Source organism: Coffea arabica, chromosome 7e (genome assembly GCF_036785885.1).
Source record: "Coffea arabica cultivar ET-39 chromosome 7e, Coffea Arabica ET-39 HiFi, whole genome shotgun sequence".
Taxonomy (NCBI): domain Eukaryota; kingdom Viridiplantae; phylum Streptophyta; class Magnoliopsida; order Gentianales; family Rubiaceae; genus Coffea; species Coffea arabica.
This window is the reverse complement of record NC_092323.1, coordinates 18,987,082-19,009,122: the sequence shown is the minus strand read 5'-3', so window position 1 is coordinate 19,009,122 and position 22,041 is coordinate 18,987,082. Positions and strand designations below refer to the sequence as shown.

The 22,041-nt window shown below is 35.8% G+C and overlaps 2 long non-coding RNA genes across 2 annotated transcripts; both read right to left on the bottom strand.

The window, feature by feature from the left end:
* Positions 1-5,018: 5,018 nt before the first annotated feature.
* On the bottom strand, positions 5,019-7,939 carry LOC113720803 (uncharacterized). Its single transcript, XR_003455527.2, has 2 exons — positions 7,561-7,939; positions 5,019-7,450 (listed from the first exon to the last, which is right to left on the bottom strand). It is a non-coding gene; the product is annotated as an uncharacterized lncRNA (long non-coding RNA).
* An 8,174-nt stretch (positions 7,940-16,113) lies between these two features.
* On the bottom strand, positions 16,114-19,034 carry LOC113720802 (uncharacterized). Its single transcript, XR_003455526.2, has 2 exons — positions 18,656-19,034; positions 16,114-18,545 (listed from the first exon to the last, which is right to left on the bottom strand). It is a non-coding gene; the product is annotated as an uncharacterized lncRNA (long non-coding RNA).
* Between the last annotated feature and the right edge of the window lie 3,007 nt (positions 19,035-22,041).

Here is a 22,041-nt window from a genome sequence, read left to right as displayed (position 1 = left end):
GTTCAAATTTTTCATATTCTCTTCTTTACCCACTACAGCCATAAGATCCTTGCTCACCGTGTCATCCAAAGTTGGTGCTAACACCCTACCAACAACAAACAGTACGAACTTCACTTTGAATTCTAAGCTTTCTCTATGCAAACTACATAGACTGTCCCTCAATTCCTCCACTACAATTTTTCCGCTATTTAATCTTATATTCAATTCTCTTTCCAACTCTGTATCCATCTCTTGCCTTCGCTTTTCGCTTTCAATATCTTTCCCACGGCTGCTCAAGCCAAATACACATTCCACATCCTCGGCCGTGACGCGTAGCCAGTACCCATGAACGTTCAGTGTCCTCCGATCTACATCAAAGTTATCCACCAGCCAGTTGAACATCTATTCGTCAACCTCAACTCCCTTCACATTCAGAATTGACCCGAACCCAAACTCTCTAATAGCCTGCCGTTGCTCATCCAAAAGACAATCCATCATATTCTTCACTGGATGAGTTGAGTTCCTTACCATTCTTTCCGCCGTGCACCGAAGCGCATTTCTTTCACTGCTGCAACTATAATAATTCGTTGCTATTCCACTTTTATGCATCAGCGAGGGCTGATTTTCGCTTTCTCCTTCACTATCCCACTGCATATCCGAAGCATCTATTTCGGCCTCCAACTCCATAACAAATCCCTATCTTTTGCTATTCTTCTTGGTAATTCCTGTCTGGTTTCGCGCTTCTTCATTTTATATGCCTATAGTGTTTAGCTTCTCCGCCAAACTCCACGCCTTTTCACTGCCCTTACTTTCGCTCATGACCCTCTCACTTTGGCAATTGATTATTTTAGACACTCCACCTTTTTCATTTACGCTTTCGAATCCCCTCAACTTTTCGTATCCCCTTTTCGCTCAACTTCAACGCCCAACGGGTCTTCAAGTTCCAAGTCACAAAATAACTTTACATGTGCCCATCCAACACCCTTTTCCTACCGTCTATGGCTACAATCATTTACTCCTTCTGTTCCCCCACCTTTCTACACCTCTTCTTTGACTAATTAACATACCGCAGCAACATCCATAAATTGGTGATCTTGTTTGACCCCACAAACAATAGATTTTGGGGTCAAAATTCAATCAACAAATTTAGAAGACTAAAAGGTCAAAATAACATTGCCAAATTGGCTGGCTTGTCTCGCACAAAAGTTTTTGTTAGGGAACTCAAAAGGCAGAGATACTAGAACTAAAAAAGTCTTTCTCATTTTCTCTGTCTTGCCTGTTCTTTTCGTCCCATCCTATTTTGGATAGTCTTGTTCCTTTTTGTTGAATTTTCATTCGCAAACTTTAGTTGTGAAGCTTTGAAGCTAAAACTTTAATTGTATTGAATTTTTGATGTCACATTTTTTAATTCCTCCCATTGAAGCATGGCTAAGGATTGCACTGATCTTCGTAATAGTTCTTATTCTTTTCCTTTTCTTTTTTTTTTTTTTGGTTTTTGGTTTAGTTCATCTCTTCTTTACTTTCTTCTATTCGATTGTGTTATTTTTTGACTTTTTTACGTAAATCTTTTTTTTTTCCCTATCTACTTTGTCAATTAGACATTGTGAAACTATATAATTAATTATGGATTTGTTTCTCAATTTTAAGGATGGCTAGTTGAATTCTGATTAAGGATAATTGAAAATCCCCAAATATGAATTGGAGATTGATTAATTCGGACATGGAATAGGAATAATAAAAAAAATAACAAGTAGTTTTGTTGTCATTATTATAATTTACATTCTTTCTCAAGTGGAATAGTATATTGAAGATTCCTTTGAAGTACGGATTTGGACTATTGGACCTCAGAAATGAAGCTTAAACTAGCTTTGATCATAGTTTTTCTTCCCTTTTTCTTCTTTTTTAAATGGGCTATATTTGTGCTCAACATTAATATGTTTTCAAGCCCACTTACTCTGGCATCTTGGCTCCGTCACCGAAAGTGACTCTATCTTGGTTCACATTTCTTCAAACTTTGTACTTTAGTAGCGATAATCCTATTTTGGTCCAATATGCTTCGATTGAATTACTTCCCTTTGTCCCATTTTACTTGTCATGGCCAACTTTACATACGGTTTCAGAGTTTTGTTATTTGACTAACCAATAAATAACTCTTTTCAGAGTTTTGTTATTTGATTTTTAAATTTGTGAATTACACAATGGATCGTTAGAGCAATTAATTTTAAAACACGACTTTAATGCACATTTTGGAAATTGAAATATGGGGAAAATAGAAAGGTTATTCTTTTTTTATTTCCGTTTCAGACTAGGACAAATAAAATGGGACAAACCAAAATAGAAATTAAGACTAGTAAAATGAAACAGAGAGAATATCCTTTTTTGCCTGCCTTTGCACATATTCTAGATATTATGCCATGTGGGGGAATCCATTTGTTGCCAATATCTTTCATTTATTTCATCATCTTCATCTAAATGGTGCCTATCTTCTAAATACAAAGCAATAAACCCATCCCATTTGTTGTATATTATTATTGGCACATCCACACCTCTTATGTAGATAATATCTTCTATAGTTTTTTAACACTTTTACTCAAATAAGGTTCTTTTCTTTTAAACAACCGGTCACAAACACCCTTTTAGCATTTTTTTTTTTTAACATTGGGTCAAAATTGGATGGTGGCCTTTGGCTTTTTAAAAAATTCAAGTAAATTTTCTGCATAAAGGAATAACTTTGCCCAAGAATAAAACAAATACTAATGACCAGTATTTGCTTCATGTGCAGCAGCAGTCCGTGTGAGTTATGTATATATGTTCTCATAAAAACATGGTTTTAAATTTTAAATTTAATAACCTGCGTAAAATCTTTTACACTTCCGTTCCTCCATCTTGTTGAGCTGCAGATACGTGGAGTAGACATGCCTCTTTATGGCATTTCTACAATAATATCTTTCATTGTCCGACCGAAATTCTAATCACATCAATCAATTTTAGAATCTCTATATGAACCACATTAATCATTTTAACCAACCTCCAATGCAATCAACTACTGTTAACTTTTAGATCTTGTCGTCAATTCAGTACAGATTGAATATCAGTTTCCTATTGAAGCATTTTAACTCATAGATTGAGCTACTTCACTAAATAGTATTGGTTGATAATGTGCTCCATAAAATTTATAGTGGATAAACTCAGATATTTTTTATGGGAAAATTTTTTAATATCATAATTAGTAACTTTATGTCTCCTTCCTCCAACTTCTTCCTATTTCTTCTCATATTCTTGGAAAGCCTTCTTTTTCTTTGGGAGGGAGACCCATGGATTTCGTTTTATTGTATATTTCAATAAAATTGCTTCTAAATTTTCTTAGTGACTCCTTTGTTTCTCCTTGGGATTCGAGAATTTTCTGTTTCTCCTAAAGGTTCCTGGTGAGAATTTTCTATTTTTAACCTTATTTTATTATTTGATTTGAATTTATTTCAAATCTGATTATCAGATCTGGTATTTTTTGGAGTCTTGAATTTATCTTGATGGTTCTCATTATCATTGTTGAATCTTGAACTCGTTGATTAGTAGATCTGGTATTTAGAACATACACAGAAAAGAGTTGTAGCGATTTACCTAAGTCACTAGTGAGAATTTTCTATTTTTATCCTTATTTTATTATTTTATCCAAATTTATTTTAAATCTAGTTGTCAAATCTAGTATTTTTTTAGGTCTTCGATTTATCTTAACAAATCTCATTATCATTATTGGAGTTTGAATTCGGTATTGCTTCAGGTCTTGGGTTTATCTTAACAAATCTCATTATCATTATGAGAGCTTGGAGTATGAATTCATTGATTGACAGATCTGACAATTAGAACATGCATGCATAGAAGAGTTGAAGTGATTTATCTAGAAGACAATTTGAAATTTTCTTGTATTATTCAGATCTATTGTATCTTTTGTTAAATTACAAATATTATTTCAAGTGCATGTTTAACCTGCCATTAAAACCGAGATGTAAATCAAATCATGTTGAACGATTTCCAACAATTCATTAATAAAATTCGCCTTTTATCAAAAGAAAAAAATTTTAATATCCTCATATATTCTTGGTCTGTGTAGGCTGGGTAGGCTAGATAAGAGTAACCTCATGAATAACAAAAGATCATGATTGAGCCACAAGCCAATTTTGGATTTTGAGAATGGTCGTGGAAAGGAGGAAAAAGCAACCAACACCAACCCTATCATCAAGACGAGATGTAGAACGCATTTAATACAGGATAAAATATGCTTTTGAAACCAACCAACGAGATAGGGTTTATTTGTTTAATCTTTTATTTGTTTTGGGGTTAATTAATATTCACCTAATCTGAGTCCGCAGGTTTAATTGACTAGAAACAGATAAATTTTTGTCTCTTTATTTGTTTATTCCACACTCTCTCATAGCCTTCCTTATTGTTTTTATTTTTGTTCATTGTGGAATAAGTTCTGTCAATTAATTCAGGAATAGATCTAAAAAACATTAGGCTGCGTGCGTTTTTGTAGAGAAATCCACTGCACACGCAACTTCTTGGTGAACAATTTCAAGTGAATCATTGCATTGATAAACAATATTCTCCAACCATATCAATTAACTAAGAAGCCATTTGGTAAAATTTATGTTTGGTGTTTTTTTGTCTTTTGTCGCGCCCCATTTTTTACAAGATGGAAAAAGAAAGTGTTTTATAAAAAGATGTGATTTATTAATAATAAATGAAAAAGGACCTAGAATGGGACTTAAAAGTATGCGACAATTTGGGTCCAAAATTTAGTCTAAAAGGGTTTTTAAGAAAAAAATAGGAGTCGCCACTTGGTATGGAGTTTTGGTGTACCAAGTCACCCAAAAATAAAGTAAAATAAAATAAAACCCTTTTTGACAACTCCAGGTCTTTGAAAACAAGAGAAAATGGGTTCGGGAGTCACGGTTGAAGAAAGGGAAGGCAAAGGTTCAATTGACTCAAACCTAAGGCACCCTTTCAACCTAGTCTAAGCTAGTTGCGAGGTTTAGTCAAAATTTTCCTAATCTAACCCTTAATTTTATCATATTTGGATGTTTCCTATATGGATGCAAATCTAAATATATCGAAAGGGACAAAATGTTCATTCAAGGGGTTTAATTGAACCAATCGCATTAATTGCGAAGGCCAAAATGATTCCTTGAAAGTGTCACGAATATGCAAATGATGAAATTAAAATAAAAGAAAAGAAATTAAATTATATACATATATATAAGTGATCAAAGAAAAGGAGAATGCAACATAAAGGGTACGGGAGGCAAAACTCGTGACATAATTTTCTTATACATGGATTAATAGGGTACTTAAACTAGAAAGTTATAATCACCCATTTCCCATGTTTGAAAAAATAATTATCCTAACATGAACAAGCAAATGAACTAGCTTAAATGAGATGCAATTCTAAATGACATGATTAGCACCTATAGCGGGTAGGGGATAATATAATAGGGAATATCATGCAAATGAGAAAAGATCCTAAAAATGAAAATATGCATGAAAATGTAGTGAATAGCATACAAAGATGAATCTAGCGCAAGATGACCTAAAGGGTCTAGCATTGGACTGGCCCATTTCTAAAAGTCCTTACTAGCGTTGGACTAGCAAGTAAGCGGAGGGAGAAACCACAACTAGCGTTGGACTAGTGTGGTGACGTCATGCATTAACAATTCATAGTGAAACAAATAAAACATAAATTAAAACAAATAAACACATAAGAGCACGTAGCACATAACACGTAAACATAATATCTAGATGCCAAAATCCTAAGAAAAGCGGATAAAACACATAACACATAAACCACATAAACACGCAACCTATCTATTACATCGGGGAGCGCCTAACTACAATCTAGAAGGGAAAAATATAATAAAACAAATCTAATTATCCTATCTATTACATTTTTGAGGTATTTAAATACCTCTCGAATCATTATAAAAAACTAACTAACATATATAAGAAAATTTGAATGAATATTTAAATCAAATAAATAAAGCATATAAAAATATAAACACATAGGAACACATAAGAGCACATAAGAGCACATAAGAGCACGTAATTGATATTGAAATAATAAAAATAGGGGTACCTCCCGTTTGAAGTGGTAACTAAATGGAGTCAAATTGTCCTATTTATACTCACAATGAACAAAAGAGTCATGGCACCAATTTAATTGAAAAAACCAATAATAATAAAAGTACTAAGCTCACGCTAATATGTCAAACATAAAGAAATTTAAAACATCTAAAAATTACAGGTTGAATATGTTCAAAAGTAACATAATTAGTTATTGAAGAAAATAAACAATCATAATAAAGAGAGCCAAAATTTGCCAAGGACTGAATTGCAAAAATTGAAAACTTTTGGGGGACAAAAATTATATTTTTCAAAGTTCAGGGGTCAAAATTAAATGAAAGATAAAATTCAGGGACCAAAGTGAAATTAATTTAAGGACCGAGTTGAAAGGAATTTAAAATGTTCTGGGCCGCAGTGAAAACTACTCCAAAGATTAGGGGCCAAAGTGCAAAATTCGGTTTCTGATTTGGGAGAAGAAAGGCCATCGGGCCGTTATTTTTATTATTTTGGGCCGGATACTACCTAAGTCCAACCGAAACCCAAAAGAAACGAGCAGGCCAGCCCGTCTTTTTATCCCTCAAGCCCAACCAAAAAAGAAGCATGAGTCTGACCTTCTAGCCCAACCGATATTAAGAAACAAGCCCACTAAAAATTTTAGCCCAACCCACCTTCTTTTTTTTCTTTCCTTTCTTTTCTTTTTCTTCTTCTCTTTTCTTTCTTTCTTCTTCCTCCACTTCTTCTTCAACCATCCCGGTTCTTCTTTTTCTTGCCTGGCCGGCTGAAGCTCCTCGCCACCGCCAACCATGGCTGACATGGCGGCTGCCGGCGCCGCCACCACCGGTCGCCGGCGAATTTTTTCCGATCACAAAAATTATCAAAATACACACCCCAATTCGATTTTTCGCGTAGAATCCAATTCCGGAGTTAGTTTTTACAAAAAATGAGCCGAAAGTGGTCAAAATGCCAAGAAATCAGTTCAGTTTTTATTCTTTTAAAACCCTCAAATCTTCACCAAAAATCATAAAAATTATACCAAAACCCTCCTTATAACTTCCACAATACAACTATAATCTTAGTTTGACAAGTAAACAACAACAAAAGGATGCATTAAATCAAAACAGCCCCAAAAATGAAGAAAATTATTCTAATGTCTTTAAAGCTCAAAACTCCAAAAAAATTAGATAAGCACACATTTCCAAGCCCGGTGCTAGCTAACGGTCATCCGTTTTGACAACAACATGCAGAATATTCAGCTTTTTAATCCGTTTTTCCATTTCGGCATTTTATCAAGCATTTGGCATGCATTCACAGCATCGTTTCTTTTTTCTTAATTTCATCCAGGCTTGTCCCAAAAAAACTTCAACAACACCACAATAGCAACAAAATCAGTGAAAGAAAGAGACAAATAGGTAGCCAAACATGCATTTAATCTAATTAATTAAAAAAAGGAAAAGCTGGAAAGAATACCTCAATGAGGTTGTGGTCCTTTGACTAAAATTTCGAGGAAGCTCCAGGCTCTTTGTCCAACCGGCGGCTGCCTCCTTGTTTCTGAATTGTGTGTTGAGTTTGCTGGAAAAAAGAGAGGGAGCCGAGAGGGAGAACCCAGGGAGTTTTCTTTTCTTGTTGTGGCTTGTCTCCTATGGCAGCCAAAGAGAGCCGAGAGATACTTGTAGCCAAAATGGAGCTTGTGTGCTCAATCTTTCGAAATGATGACTTCTGCCAATGAAAAGAAAGGTGCATGGCAATTGAGTGTGGAATGGGTTAATAGTTGTTTTGGTAGAGAAAATGATTATGATGATTTTTTTTCTTTTTGTTGTTTGTTGTGTTTTTTTTTTTTTTTGTTTGGTTTGTTTTTCTTTTCTTTTCTCTCTTTTTTTTTCAAGCAAACCTGCAAAAATGAGAAAAATGCACATTAAAATGTTAGAAAATAAATAATTCATTAAATAGAAAAATCTTGAGAAAATATTAAAAATTGACAAAAATTTGGTGTCTACAGCTTGCCCCTCTTTGTCTAGAGTTTCAAAGAAACTCAAGACAAAGACGTAGACACCAAATTGCTTACCTGTCACTTCTAGCTGTACCTGAACTAAAATAAACAAGCCAACACTTGGCTGAAATTATTGGACAAAATGATGCAATAACATTGCAGAAAATGTGACCGAACCCATGTAGAGTTGCCTACGTATCCCACCATGGGAATCAGGTCAAACGTAGTTCGAATGCAAGTGAACCATAATGAAACAAGTGCATTGACAAACTGCGGTCTTTGCAAAGTCGAAAAAGTTTGAGCTCTCAGAACTTCTAAATAGGAAATACAAAATGAATGTTAAAGCACAATTATTAACCAAATAATCAAGAGAAACGGTCAGTGGGATGCGACCCGAGCCTGCCGAGGTTGGTGGGATAAAACCGATGCCCAACGAAAATAAAAGAAGGTCAGTGGGATAAAACCCGAGCCTGCCGAAGTTGGAGGGATAAAACCCATGCCCAACTAAAATAAAAACGGTCAGTGGGATAAAACCCGAGCCTGCCGAGGTTGGAGGGATACAACCCATGCCCAACGACAATAAAAAAAACGGTCAGTGGGATAAAACCCGATCCTGCCGAGGTTGGAGGGATAAAACCCATGCCCAACGACAATAAAAACGGTCAGTGGGATAAAACCCGAGCCTGCCGAACGACAATAAAAAAAACGGTCAGTGGGATAAAACCCGAGCCTGCCGAGCGACAATAAAAAAAACGGTCAGTGGGATGAAACCCGAGCCTGCCGAGGTTGGAGGGATACAACCCATGCCCAACGACAATAAAAACGGTCAGTGGGATAAAACCCGAGCCTGCCGAGTTTGGAGGGATAAAACCCATGCCCTAACGATAATAAAAACGGTCAGTGGGATAAAACCCGAGCCTACCGAGGTTGGAGGGATACAACCCATGCCCAACGACAATAAAAAAAATGGTCAGTGGGATAAAACCCGAGCCTGCCGAGCGACAATAAAAAAAAACGGTCAGTGGGATGAAACCCGAGCCTGCCGAGGTTGTAGGTTTACAACCCATGTCCAACGACAATAAAAACGGTCAGTGGGATAAAACCCGAGCCTGCCGAGGTTGGAGGGATACAACCCATGCCCAACGACAATAAAAACGGTCAGTGGGATAAAACCCGAGCCTGCCGAGGTTGGAGGGATAAAACCCATGCCCAACTACAATAAAAACGGTCAGTGGGATAAAACCCGAGCCTGCCGAGGTTGGAGGGATAAAACCCATGCCCAACGACAATAAAAACGGTCAGTGGGATAAAACCCGAGCCTGCCGAGGTTGGAGGGATACAACCCATGCCCAACGACAATAAAAACGGTCAGTGGGATAAAACCCGAGCCTGCCGAGGTTGTAGGGATACAACCCATGCCCAACGATAATAAAAAAACGGTCAGTGGGATAAAACCCGAGCCTGCCGAGGTTGGAGGGATAAAACTCATGCCCTAACGACAATAAAAACGGTCAGTGGGATAAAACCCGAGCCTGCCGAGGTTGGAGGGATACAACCCATGCCCAACGACAATAAAAAAAACGGTCAGTGGGATAAAACCCGAGCCTGCCGAGGTTGGAGGGATAAAACCCATGCCCAACGACAATAAAAAAAACGGTCTTGTAATAACTTTTCAACTTGCAATTTTTCAAAATTTGCCCCAGTGTAAGGCATCCCTTTTTTTTTTTTTTTTTTTTTTTTTTTTTCAAACCAGATTTGAAATGCATTTCCAAAATTGGAGCTCCCTCTTTTTGATACTTGCGTCAATATAAATCATGTTTAGCAAGGGCCACATTTTCTTGCCTTCGAGAGGCCGAAAAAGTAATCATATAATACCAATACCATGTGATTCCTTGTGCTCCTTTTGGCCCTGAGGACCATGCAAGCATGATCTTTCGATGTCAAAACTGCTCCTCAAGAGTTGTGCTGCAACTTGTTTTGAATCTTCTCAATTTTCTAGCATCAGTCAGCCATACCTCACTTTGTACCACGAATCAACTTTTCTAATGATCAGATTTGAATGAATGGCAACTATCTCAAGTGTCAGCAACCCGCTTTTCGTTCATGATTCTCTTGTGCTCCAAAATCTCACCTTGATGACCTCAACCTTTCGGATTTTCACAAAGGTCACACCTTTTTATTTTATTTTGTTTTCATTTTCTTCTCTTTTTTTTTTCTTTTTCATCATTCTCTTTTTTTCTTTTTTTTTGCTTTTTTTTTTTCTTTTGAAGACACCCTTTCAGGTTTTCACCTGTCCATCCAGTTCTGTGAGAATGGGCGTTCCTCCGAATAGCACTCTTTGAACAATAAATGGCCCTTGCCAAGTTGGAGCAAACTTTTCTTTAACCTCCTCTTAAATCGGAAGAATTTACTTCAAAACCTTATCCCTCATTTCAAATAAGCGAGATTTATCATTCTTGTCATAGCCAACGAACCATCCTTTGATGATAGCATTGTCCATGACAAACATTCATCCACTTTTTCATCAATAAGAGACAGCAACTCAGTGCTCCTTAATCCATTGGATTTCTTCTGCCTGAGCCTTTGTCAAAATGTGCAAGGACGGGATCTCGGTTTTGGCATGTATTACCACTTCCATTTCGAAGCATAAGAGGGCAAGGTGTTGCCCCAACTTAGAAATGTAATCTCCAATGAAATGCTCCCAAAGTTCAATTGCAAAATTTGCAAAATTGAAGGAAAAACTCTCTTTTTCTTTTTCTTTTTTTTCAATCCTTTTTTTTTTCTTTTCTCTCTCTTTTTTTCATTTTTTTCCTCCTTTTTATTATTCTCTTCTTTTTTTTTCATTCCCCCTTTCTTTTCTTTTCTTTTTTTTTTTCATTTTTTCCTCTCTTTTTATTATTCTCTTCTTTTTTTTTTTTTTTTTTTCAAGATGGCTGCTGAAGTATGTATTCCTTTTGAGCAAATAGCCGATCCTCCACTTTGCAATGTAGCATTATTGCTCCATTTTTATTCGTGATTAATCTCCAAATTTGCAAGTTTTGAATTGCACTTTTTCATTGATCTCAACCATAAACACCTGCATAAGGGGAATTTTTCAAAGCAATTGAAATTTTCAATTTTTTTTTATTCTTTTTTTGTTTTTTGTTTTTTGTTTTTTTTTTTAGCAATGATGTAACAATTAAGATTCATGCAAAGTATTGACTTATCAAGATTTTTTAAAAAATATATACTTGGTCTTGGACATACCCTACAAATGTATTATAAAATTTTTGCCTCAATTTGAACTTATTTGGTGAAATCTCACAATATATTACAAAAAATTTGCCCCAGATTTAGGGTTATTTTAGTTGCAAAATAATCACATACAATGTGAATAGAAACTACATTTTTCAAATGAAGAATTTAAATATCATATCCAAACTCATGTAGAAGATTCCATGATAAATCCCTCAAAATAAGACCAAATTGAAAAAGATCTCTTCCTTGTTTTGGGATTGGTGTTGAGGGAAAAGGATCACTTTTCTTATAAGCTCATCTTTTAGGACTAATCAAATGGATATTATTCAGGATTTTGAGATGGCTCAGGGGAATGGTATGTCAGGATCTGTCTCTCTCTCTCTCTCTCTTTTTTTTGTTTTTTGTTTTGTTTTTTTTTTTTTTTCAAATTGTATCCAACACATTCAATATCACATCTTGGTAAAAGCAAATAGCTTATCACTCTTATTTTTTTTGAGAAAACTCAGTCAACATATAAGCTGTATAGGCTTGTAATATATGGGTAGAAACGATAGCTAAACATATGAAAACAGGTTATGGTCTTATGATCATGAGTGATTGGTAGATTCCTTAGAGACAATATTTTCACTTCAAATTGTCATGAAAAATAAGTCAACAATGGACTTTATGAGCTTGTAATGTGGCTTGACAACGATAGCTAAAAAAAATAAAATTTTCAAGGACAATGTACTTAAGATCGCACTTCTTCCCAAAATTTGCCCCAGTTTTGGATTTAAAATCCGGGACCCTATTTTGACTCTTTTTTTTTCTTTTTTTTTTTTTTATCAATCACTAGAGGGAATTCAACATTGGATGTTTTCGCATTTTTCTTTTTTTTTTTCACTTTCATCATTTTTCATTTTTTCACATTTTTCTTTTCTCTCTTTTTCTTTTCTTTTTTAATTAATTTTGTTTTTTTACCAATACTGATATCCCAATGTCAATGATAAAATTGAAAACTCCCTAATTTGGAGTGTAGATGGCCCCTCTTTCTTTTTTTATATTGAAGACCAAATATCAATGTTAGAGTCAAATTCCCCCAACTTGTAGCATTTTCTCCCTTCTTCCTCTTCTCTTTTTTTTTTCTTTTTGAAATCTCCTTCCCCTGTGTGGGGGTGCAATCATAAGTGCTTTTGAAACGAACCACCAATTTAGGCTCAAATGAGGATGCAAAGGATAAAAGTGTTTAGATGGTAGAAAACGATGGCCAAAGCATCATTCTTATTTCTCATGACAACCAAAGTAAAGAATAACCCGTTGGAAAAACCCATTTCCATTTGACATTCGAAAATTTTTCCGTGGAGGGTCATGATCATTGAGGCTTTTATTTGAAACGAAACTCTATTTTTTGTAGTCTCAAATGGGGAAATAAATGATAGAATATGTATAGATAGAGAGACGAAAGTCTAAAGTATCATTCCAAATTTTCAAAACAAAATAAGAAGTAATGTGCATTTTTGCTTTCACTTAGATGTGGATTGAATCTGGTTAGACACACCGGACATTTTCACGGAAAAAATTATCTCACTTTGAAGCTAGTCAGCCAATGCGACTGATCTTGGAGGTTCAATAAAAGTGGACAAAAAATGAAAATGAAAAGTGTTGGGGTTGATCTTTTATGACAAGCTATCAAATTTGAATGACCCCTTTTATTTTCGACTATCCTCATTGAATAGTTTAGGCCACAAATCTAGTGTATGCAAAGAATTTTGGGAATTTGACATGCACTCATGAATTTCGAACAAGAGGTCGAAAAATTTCAATTTAGCCTTATTCCTTAAAATCTATCATGAAATCTCTCAATGAGCAAATAAAGAATGAATATATACAAAACAATAATTGTCTAAATAAAAACTTTATTATTCAAATGTTTGATTTTTTATTTTTTTATTTTTTTTTTGTCAAATATAATACATGTGAGCAAATAAAAATCTCTAAAGAATACATTTTCAAATATATACACACTTTCTCTTTCTATCTTTTGAGACAAAATATATTAGAAACAATGAATCAAAAGATTTTTGAGATACTTTACACTAGCGTTTTCAAATGGATTTTTCATTCATTTTTTTCATCATCATTCATTTTTTTTTTTTTTTTACATTGTAGGATCTGTCCAAAAATCAAGTAACACTTGTAATTTTCAAAATTTATCAGACCAAAAATATTATCAGATATAGGAAAAATAGTTTTACCCTGTTGAAACAACTTTTATAAATGCAGGGGAGGGGGAAAAAGAAAAGAAAAATACCAAGAATTAGTAAGCAAAACTGTAAAATCGGTATGCATGTCCTATGGGGGAGCCCTTTTATGCCAAGGGTTGGCCTAGCATGAAAAATGCAATCCTCTGGGATAGGCACCATACAATACCTGACGGATCCGATTGACTTATTGAGATTCAATTAAAAGACAAATTTTGAAAAAAAAAGATAATTGTAGTGACAAAAGACAATTTTGTCCTAACAAAATGAGGACAAAGTCCGAATGGATTGATTGCTTTGATTGACACATAAAATGATATCAAAATCAATTTAGTGTGAAAAACTTATTATTATTATTTTTTTGAGGATTGAAATGTCTCGACTAGTTTCTTCAGTGAACCATAGATCGAAACTTTAAAAGAGAATAAAGGGGTTAAATGAATTGAATGAAATTGATAGTTAGTTCAAAAATTGACTGGATTATCCTGAAAGTGAATAAAACCGATCCAATGGATTGGATGAAATTGAGAATTTATTCAAAATAAATAAATAAATAAATAAAATTGATTAAATGAATAATGAATTGAATGAAATTGATGATTAATTCAAAATTGATTGTATTGTCCTAAAAATGAATAAATTGGTCAAATGGATTGGATAAAATTGACAATTTATTCAAAAATCGACTGGATCACTGACCAAATGAACAGAATGAAATTGATGATTTATCCAAAATGAAATTAAAAATGAGCAAAATTGTAAGGATCGAATGATCTATAAAAAAAAATCGATTCAATCATCTTAGATGTAAAAATGGAATGAATGAAATTGATGATTTATCAAAATCGATGGAATTGTCTGCCCATTGGTAGTTTCAAAAAAATTCATTGTGATTCATTAGTCTATGAGCCTTCGGAAATCAAGATTTGGCCTTAACATACTTATCATCTCAACAATGAGGAATTTGTGAATTTCTTCAACTTAATGTCCTTTACGCAAGGGAATTTTACCAATTCTGATAAAATGACCAAAAAGTGATTATTAAAGGCTCATATTCTAATGCGTAAAAACTGTTCCATCATTTTCAATGCTGTCACACGGAAGGGATCGAATCCTACCTTACCTTGTGCACTACCCCTTTGGATAGTACAAAAATATAAACGTGCAAGTCTCATTGGATTATATATCCGAGACACAAGGCGGTTTATGCCTAACGTAGGATTCCCTATGCGGCATTCCCTCTATGGTTAATGCATGATGACAATTTATTAAAGCATATTAAATATACAATGAAATAATTGAAATGTGACCTAAAAGTGCCCCCTTTAAATGCCGGGGTAAGCCTAAAATGATGTGCAGTATATATGCATATGCAATTGACTAAAATTTAAACATGCTTGATATAAGAGGCGGTCTTATCTTAAGCGAGTACCATGTTAGGACTCTTATTTCTAAAGTTTGTGTATGCAGAAAAAGGGAAAACAAGGAGATGTTAGTTCAACATATAACACGTTGTGACAATAAATGATACAAGAATGAAAAGTAAATAAAGCAAAGAAAGAGGGGTGAAATCCCTCCCCTCGTGCTTAGTGCTCCTAATTGGATAGGTTGACTCTATCCTAGGTAATTTCTAATATGGATGCATGAGGTTTGGCTTACTAATGCATCTAGACTCGATAAGGTTTCAGGCTCCCAAACCTTCAGACCAAAAAGTTAAGGGTCATCAATCCCAAAACCTTCGGTCGGTGGCTTGAGTGATCCCTTAGGCATCGCTATGGGCGCAGAGCACACCATCCGCCTACCTAAGGAAATCGATCCTAATCCTACAAGGAGATGTGGGATGGCGCCCACGAGAAAAATAAAAATAGGGTAAAAATAATGCATGCACGTATGAAGTGCTTCCTTTTGAGGGGAGAGATTATAATTAAAACACGTGTGGAGGCTCTACGGTGATATTTTCCCCCACCCAAATGCAAAGCGCGATACGAATAAATAAATAAATAAGCCATTCATCACATACACGTAAGACAAGGAACGATTACGAGTGTGAAATGCAAAATATCCTAAAAAAGAAAAAAAAACAACCTAAAACATCCAAATATGATAAATATAAGGGTTAAAAAGAGAAAAGACGACTAAGCCAAGTGCTTGGACTCTCTAACATCCCCAGTGGAGTCGCCAAGTTGTCGCGCCCCATTTTTTACAAGATGGAAAAAGAAAGTGTTTTATAAAAAGATGTGATTTATTAATAATAAATGAAAAAGGACCTAGAATGGGACTTAAAAGTATGCGACAATTTGGGTCCAAAATTTAGTCTAAAAGGATTTTTAAGAAAAAAATAGGAGTCGCCACTTGGTATGGAGTTTTGGTGTACCAAGTCACCCAAAAATAAAGTAAAATAAAATAAAACCCTTTTTGACAACTCCAGGTCTTTGAAAACAAGAGAAAATGGGTTCGGGAGTCACGGTTGAAGAAAGGGAAGGCAAAGGTTCAATTGACTCAAACCTAAGGCACCCTTTCAACCTAGTCTAAGTTAGTTGCGAGGTTTAGTCAAAATTTTCCTAATCTAACCCTTAATTTTATCATATTTGGATGTTTCCTATATGGATGCAAATCTAAATATATCGAAAGGGACAAAATGTTCATTCAAGGGGTTTAATTGAACCAATCGCATTAATTGCGAAGGCCAAAATGATTCCTTGAAAGTGTCACGAATATGCAAATGATGAAATTAAAATAAAAGAAAAGAAATTAAATTATATACATATATATAAGTGATCAAAGAAAAGGAGAATGCAACATAAAGGGTACGGGAGGCAAAACTCGTGACATAATTTTCTTATACATGGATTAATAGGGTACTTAAACTAGAAAGTTATAATCACCCATTTCCCATGTTTGAAAAAATAATTATCCTAACATGAACAAGCAAATGAACTAGCTTAAATGAGATGCAATTCTAAATGACATGATTAGCACCTATAGCGGGTAGGGGATAATATAATAGGGAATATCATGCAAATGAGAAAAGATCCTAAAAATGAAAATATGCATGAAAATGTAGTGAATAGCATACAAAGATGAATCTAGCGCAAGATGACCTAAAGGGTCTAGCATTGGACTGGCCCATTTCTAAAAGTCCTTACTAGCGTTGGACTAGCAAGTAAGCGGAGGGAGAAACCACAACTAGCGTTGGACTAGTGTGGTGACGTCATGCATTAACAATTCATAGTGAAACAAATAAAACATAAATTAAAACAAATAAACACATAAGAGCACGTAGCACATAACACGTAAACATAATATCTAGATGCCAAAATCCTAAGAAAAGCGGATAAAACACATAACACATAAACCACATAAACACGCAACCTATCTATTACATCGGGGAGCGCCTAACTACAATCTAGAAGGGAAAAATATAATAAAACAAATCTAATTATCCTATCTATTACATTTTTGAGGTATTTAAATACCTCTCGAATCATTATAAAAAACTAACTAACATATATAAGAAAATTTGAATGAATATTTAAATCAAATAAATAAAGCATATAAAAATATAAACACATAGGAACACATAAGAGCACATAAGAGCACATAAGAGCACGTAATTGATATTGAAATAATAAAAATAGGGGTACCTCCCGTTTGAAGTGGTAACTAAATGGAGTCAAATTGTCCTATTTATACTCACAATGAACAAAAGAGTCATGGCACCAATTTAATTGAAAAAACCAATAATAATAAAAGTACTAAGCTCACGCTAATATGTCAAACATAAAGAAATTTAAAACATCTAAAAATTACAGGTTGAATATGTTCAAAAGTAACATAATTAGTTATTGAAGAAAATAAACAATCATAATAAAGAGAGCCAAAATTTGCCAAGGACTGAATTGCAAAAATTGAAAACTTTTGGGGGACAAAAATTATATTTTTCAAAGTTCAGGGGTCAAAATTAAATGAAAGATAAAATTCAGGGACCAAAGTGAAATTAATTTAAGGACCGAGTTGAAAGGAATTTAAAATGTTCTGGGCCGCAGTGAAAACTACTCCAAAGATTAGGGGCCAAAGTGCAAAATTCGGTTTCTGATTTGGGAGAAGAAAGGCCATCGGGCCGTTATTTTTATTATTTTGGGCCGGATACTACCTAAGTCCAACCGAAACCCAAAAGAAACGAGCAGGCCAGCCCGTCTTTTTATCCCTCAAGCCCAACCAAAAAAGAAGCATGAGTCTGACCTTCTAGCCCAACCGAAATTAAGAAACAAGCCCACTAAAAATTTTAGCCCAACCCACCTTCTTTTTTTTCTTTCCTTTTTTTTCTTTTTCTTCTTCTCTTTTCTTTCTTTCTTCTTCCTCCACTTCTTCTTCAACCATCCCGGTTCTTCTTTTTCTTGCCTGGCCGGCTGAAGCTCCTCGCCACCGCCAACCATGGCTGACATGGCGGCTGCCGGCGCCGCCACCACCGGTCGCCGGCGAATTTTTTCCGATCACAAAAATTATCAAAATACACACCCCAACTCGATTTTTCGCGTAGAATCCAATTCCGGAGTTAGTTTTTACAAAAAATGAGCCGAAAGTGGTCAAAATGCCAAGAAATCAGTTCAGTTTTTATTCTTTTAAAACCCTCAAATCTTCACCAAAAATCATAAAAATTATACCAAAACCCTCCTTATAACTTCCACAATACAACTATAATCTTAGTTTGACAAGTAAACAACAACAAAAGGATGCATTAAATCAAAACAGCCCCAAAAATGAAGAAAATTATTCTAATGTCTTTAAAGCTCAAAACTCCAAAAAAATTAGATAAGCACACATTTCCAAGCCCGGTGCTAGCTAACGGTCATCCGTTTTGACAACAACATGCAGAATATTCAGCTTTTTAATCCGTTTTTCCATTTCGGCATTTTATCAAGCATTTGGCATGCATTCACAGCATCGTTTCTTTTTTCTTAATTTCATCCAGGCTTGTCCCAAAAAAACTTCAACAACACCACAATAGCAACAAAATCAGTGAAAGAAAGAGACAAATAGGTAGCCAAACATGCATTTAATCTAATTAATTAAAAAAAGGAAAAGCTGGAAAGAATACCTCAATGAGGTTGTGGTCCTTTGACTAAAATTTCGAGGAAGCTCCAGGCTCTTTGTCCAACCGGCGGCTGCCTCCTTGTTTCTGAATTGTGTGTTGAGTTTGCTGGAAAAAAGAGAGGGAGCCGAGAGGGAGAACCCAGGGAGTTTTCTTTTCTTGTTGTGGCTTGTCTCCTATGGCAGCCAAAGAGAGCCGAGAGATACTTGTAGCCAAAATGGAGCTTGTGTGCTCAATCTTCCGAAATGATGACTTCTGCCAATGAAAAGAAAGGTGCATGGCAATTGAGTGTGGAATGGGTTAATAGTTGTTTTGGTAGAGAAAATGATTATGATGATTTTTTTTCTTTTTGTTGTTTGTTGTGTTTTTTTTTTTTTTTGTTTGGTTTGTTTTTCTTTTCTTTTCTCTCTTTTTTTTTCAAGCAAACCTGCAAAAATGAGAAAAATGCACATTAAAATGTTAGAAAATAAATAATTCATTAAATAGAAAAATCTTGAGAAAATATTAAAAATTGACAAAAATTTGGTGTCTACAGCTTGCCCCTCTTTGTCTAGAGTTTCAAAGAAACTCAAGACAAAGACGTAGACACCAAATTGCTTACCTGTCACTTCTAGCTGTACCTGAACTAAAATAAACAAGCCAACACTTGGCTGAAATTATTGGACAAAATGATGCAATAACATTGCAGAAAATGTGACCGAACCCATGTAGAGTTGCCTACGTATCCCACCATGGGAATCAGGTCAAACGTAGTTCGAATGCAAGTGAACCACAATGAAACAAGTGCATTGACAAACTGCGGTCTTTGCAAAGTCGAAAAAGTTTGAGCTCTCAGAACTTCTAAATAGGAAATACAAAATGAATGTTAAAGCACAATTATTAACCAAATAATCAAGAGAAACGGTCAGTGGGATGCGACCCGAGCCTGCCGAGGTTGGTGGGATAAAACCGATGCCCAACGAAAATAAAAGAAGGTCAGTGGGATAAAACCCGAGCCTGCCGAAGTTGGAGGGATAAAACCCATGCCCAACTAAAATAAAAACGGTCAGTGGGATAAAACCCGAGCCTGCCGAGGTTGGAGGGATACAACCCATGCCCAACGACAATAAAAAAAACGGTCAGTGGGATAAAACCCGATCCTGCCGAGGTTGGAGGGATAAAACCCATGCCCAACGACAATAAAAACGGTCAGTGGGATAAAACCCGAGCCTGCCGAACGACAATAAAAAAAACGGTCAGTGGGATAAAACCCGAGCCTGCCGAGCGACAATAAAAAAAACGGTCAGTGGGATGAAACCCGAGCCTGCCGAGGTTGGAGGGATACAACCCATGCCCAACGACAATAAAAACGGTCAGTGGGATAAAACCCGAGCCTGCCGAGTTTGGAGGGATAAAACCCATGCCCTAACGATAATAAAAACGGTCAGTGGGATAAAACCCGAGCCTACCGAGGTTGGAGGGATACAACCCATGCCCAACGACAATAAAAAAAATGGTCAGTGGGATAAAACCCGAACCTGCCGAGCGACAATAAAAAAAAACGGTCAGTGGGATGAAACCCGAGCCTGCCGAGGTTGTAGGTTTACAACCCATGCCCAACGACAATAAAAACGGTCAGTGGGATAAAACCCGAGCCTGCCGAGGTTGGAGGGATACAACCCATGCCCAACGACAATAAAAACGGTCAGTGGGATAAAACCCGAGCCTGCCGAGGTTGGAGGGATAAAACCCATGCCCAACTACAATAAAAACGGTCAGTGGGATAAAACCCGAGCCTGCCGAGGTTGGAGGGATAAAACCCATGCCCAACGACAATAAAAACGGTCAGTGGGATAAAACCCGAGCCTGCCGAGGTTGGAGGGATACAACCCATGCCCAACGACAATAAAAACGGTCAGTGGGATAAAACCCGAGCCTGCCGAGGTTGTAGGGATACAACCCATGCCCAACGATAATAAAAAAACGGTCAGTGGGATAAAACCCGAGCCTGCCGAGGTTGGAGGGATAAAACCCATGCCCTAACGACAATAAAAACGGTCAGTGGGATAAAACCCGAGCCTGCCGAGGTTGGAGGGATACAACCCATGCCCAACGACAATAAAAAAAACGGTCAGTGGGATAAAACCCGAGCCTGCCGAGGTTGGAGGGATAAAACCCATGCCCAACGACAATAAAAAAAACGGTCTTGTAATAACTTTTCAACTTGCAATTTTTCAAAATTTGCCCCAGTGTAAGGCATCCCTTTTTTTTTTTTTTTTTTTTTTTTTTTTTCAAACCAGATTTGAAATGCATTTCCAAAATTGGAGCTCCCTCTTTTTGATACTTGCGTCAATATAAATCATGTTTAGCAAGGGCCACATTTTCTTGCCTTCGAGAGGCCGAAAAAGTAATCATATAATACCAATACCATGTGATTCCTTGTGCTCCTTTTGGCCCTGAGGACCATGCAAGCATGATCTTTCGATGTCAAAACTGCTCCTCAAGAGTTGTGCTGCAACTTGTTTTGAATCTTCTCAATTTTCTAGCATCAGTCAGCCATACCTCACTTTGTACCACGAATCAACTTTTCTAATGATCAGATTTGAATGAATGGCAACTATCTCAAGTGTCAGCAACCCGCTTTTCGTTCATGATTCTCTTGTGCTCCAAAATCTCACCTTGATGACCTCAACCTTTCGGATTTTCACAAAGGTCACACCTTTTTATTTTATTTTGTTTTCATTTTCTTCTCTTTTTTTTTTCTTTTTCATCATTCTCTTTTTTTCTTTTTTTTTGCTTTTTTTTTTTCTTTTGAAGACACCGTTTCAGGTTTTCACCTGTCCATCCAGTTCTGTGAGAATGGGCGTTCCTGCGAATAGCACTCTTTGAACAATAAATGGCCCTTGCCAAGTTGGAGCAAACTTTTCTTTAACCTCCTCTTAAATCGGAAGAATTTACTTCAAAACCTTATCCCTCATTTCAAATAAGCGAGATTTATCATTCTTGTCATAGCCAACGAACCATCCTTTGATGATAGCATTGTCCATGACAAACATTCATCCACTTTTTCATCAATAAGAGACAGCAACTCAGTGCTCCTTAATCCATTGGATTTCTTCTGCCTGAGCCTTTGTCAAAATGTGCAAGGACGGGATCTCGGTTTTGGCATGTATTACCACTTCCATTTCGAAGCATAAGAGGGCAAGGTGTTGCCCCAACTTAGAAATGTAATCTCCAATGAAATGCTCCCAAAGTTCAATTGCAAAATTTGCAAAATTGAAGGAAAAACTCTCTTTTTCTTTTTCTTTTTTTTCAATCCTTTTTTTTTTTCTTTTCTCTCTCTTTTTTTCATTTTTTTCCTCCTTTTTATTATTCTCTTCTTTTTTTTTCATTCCCCCTTTCTTTTCTTTTCT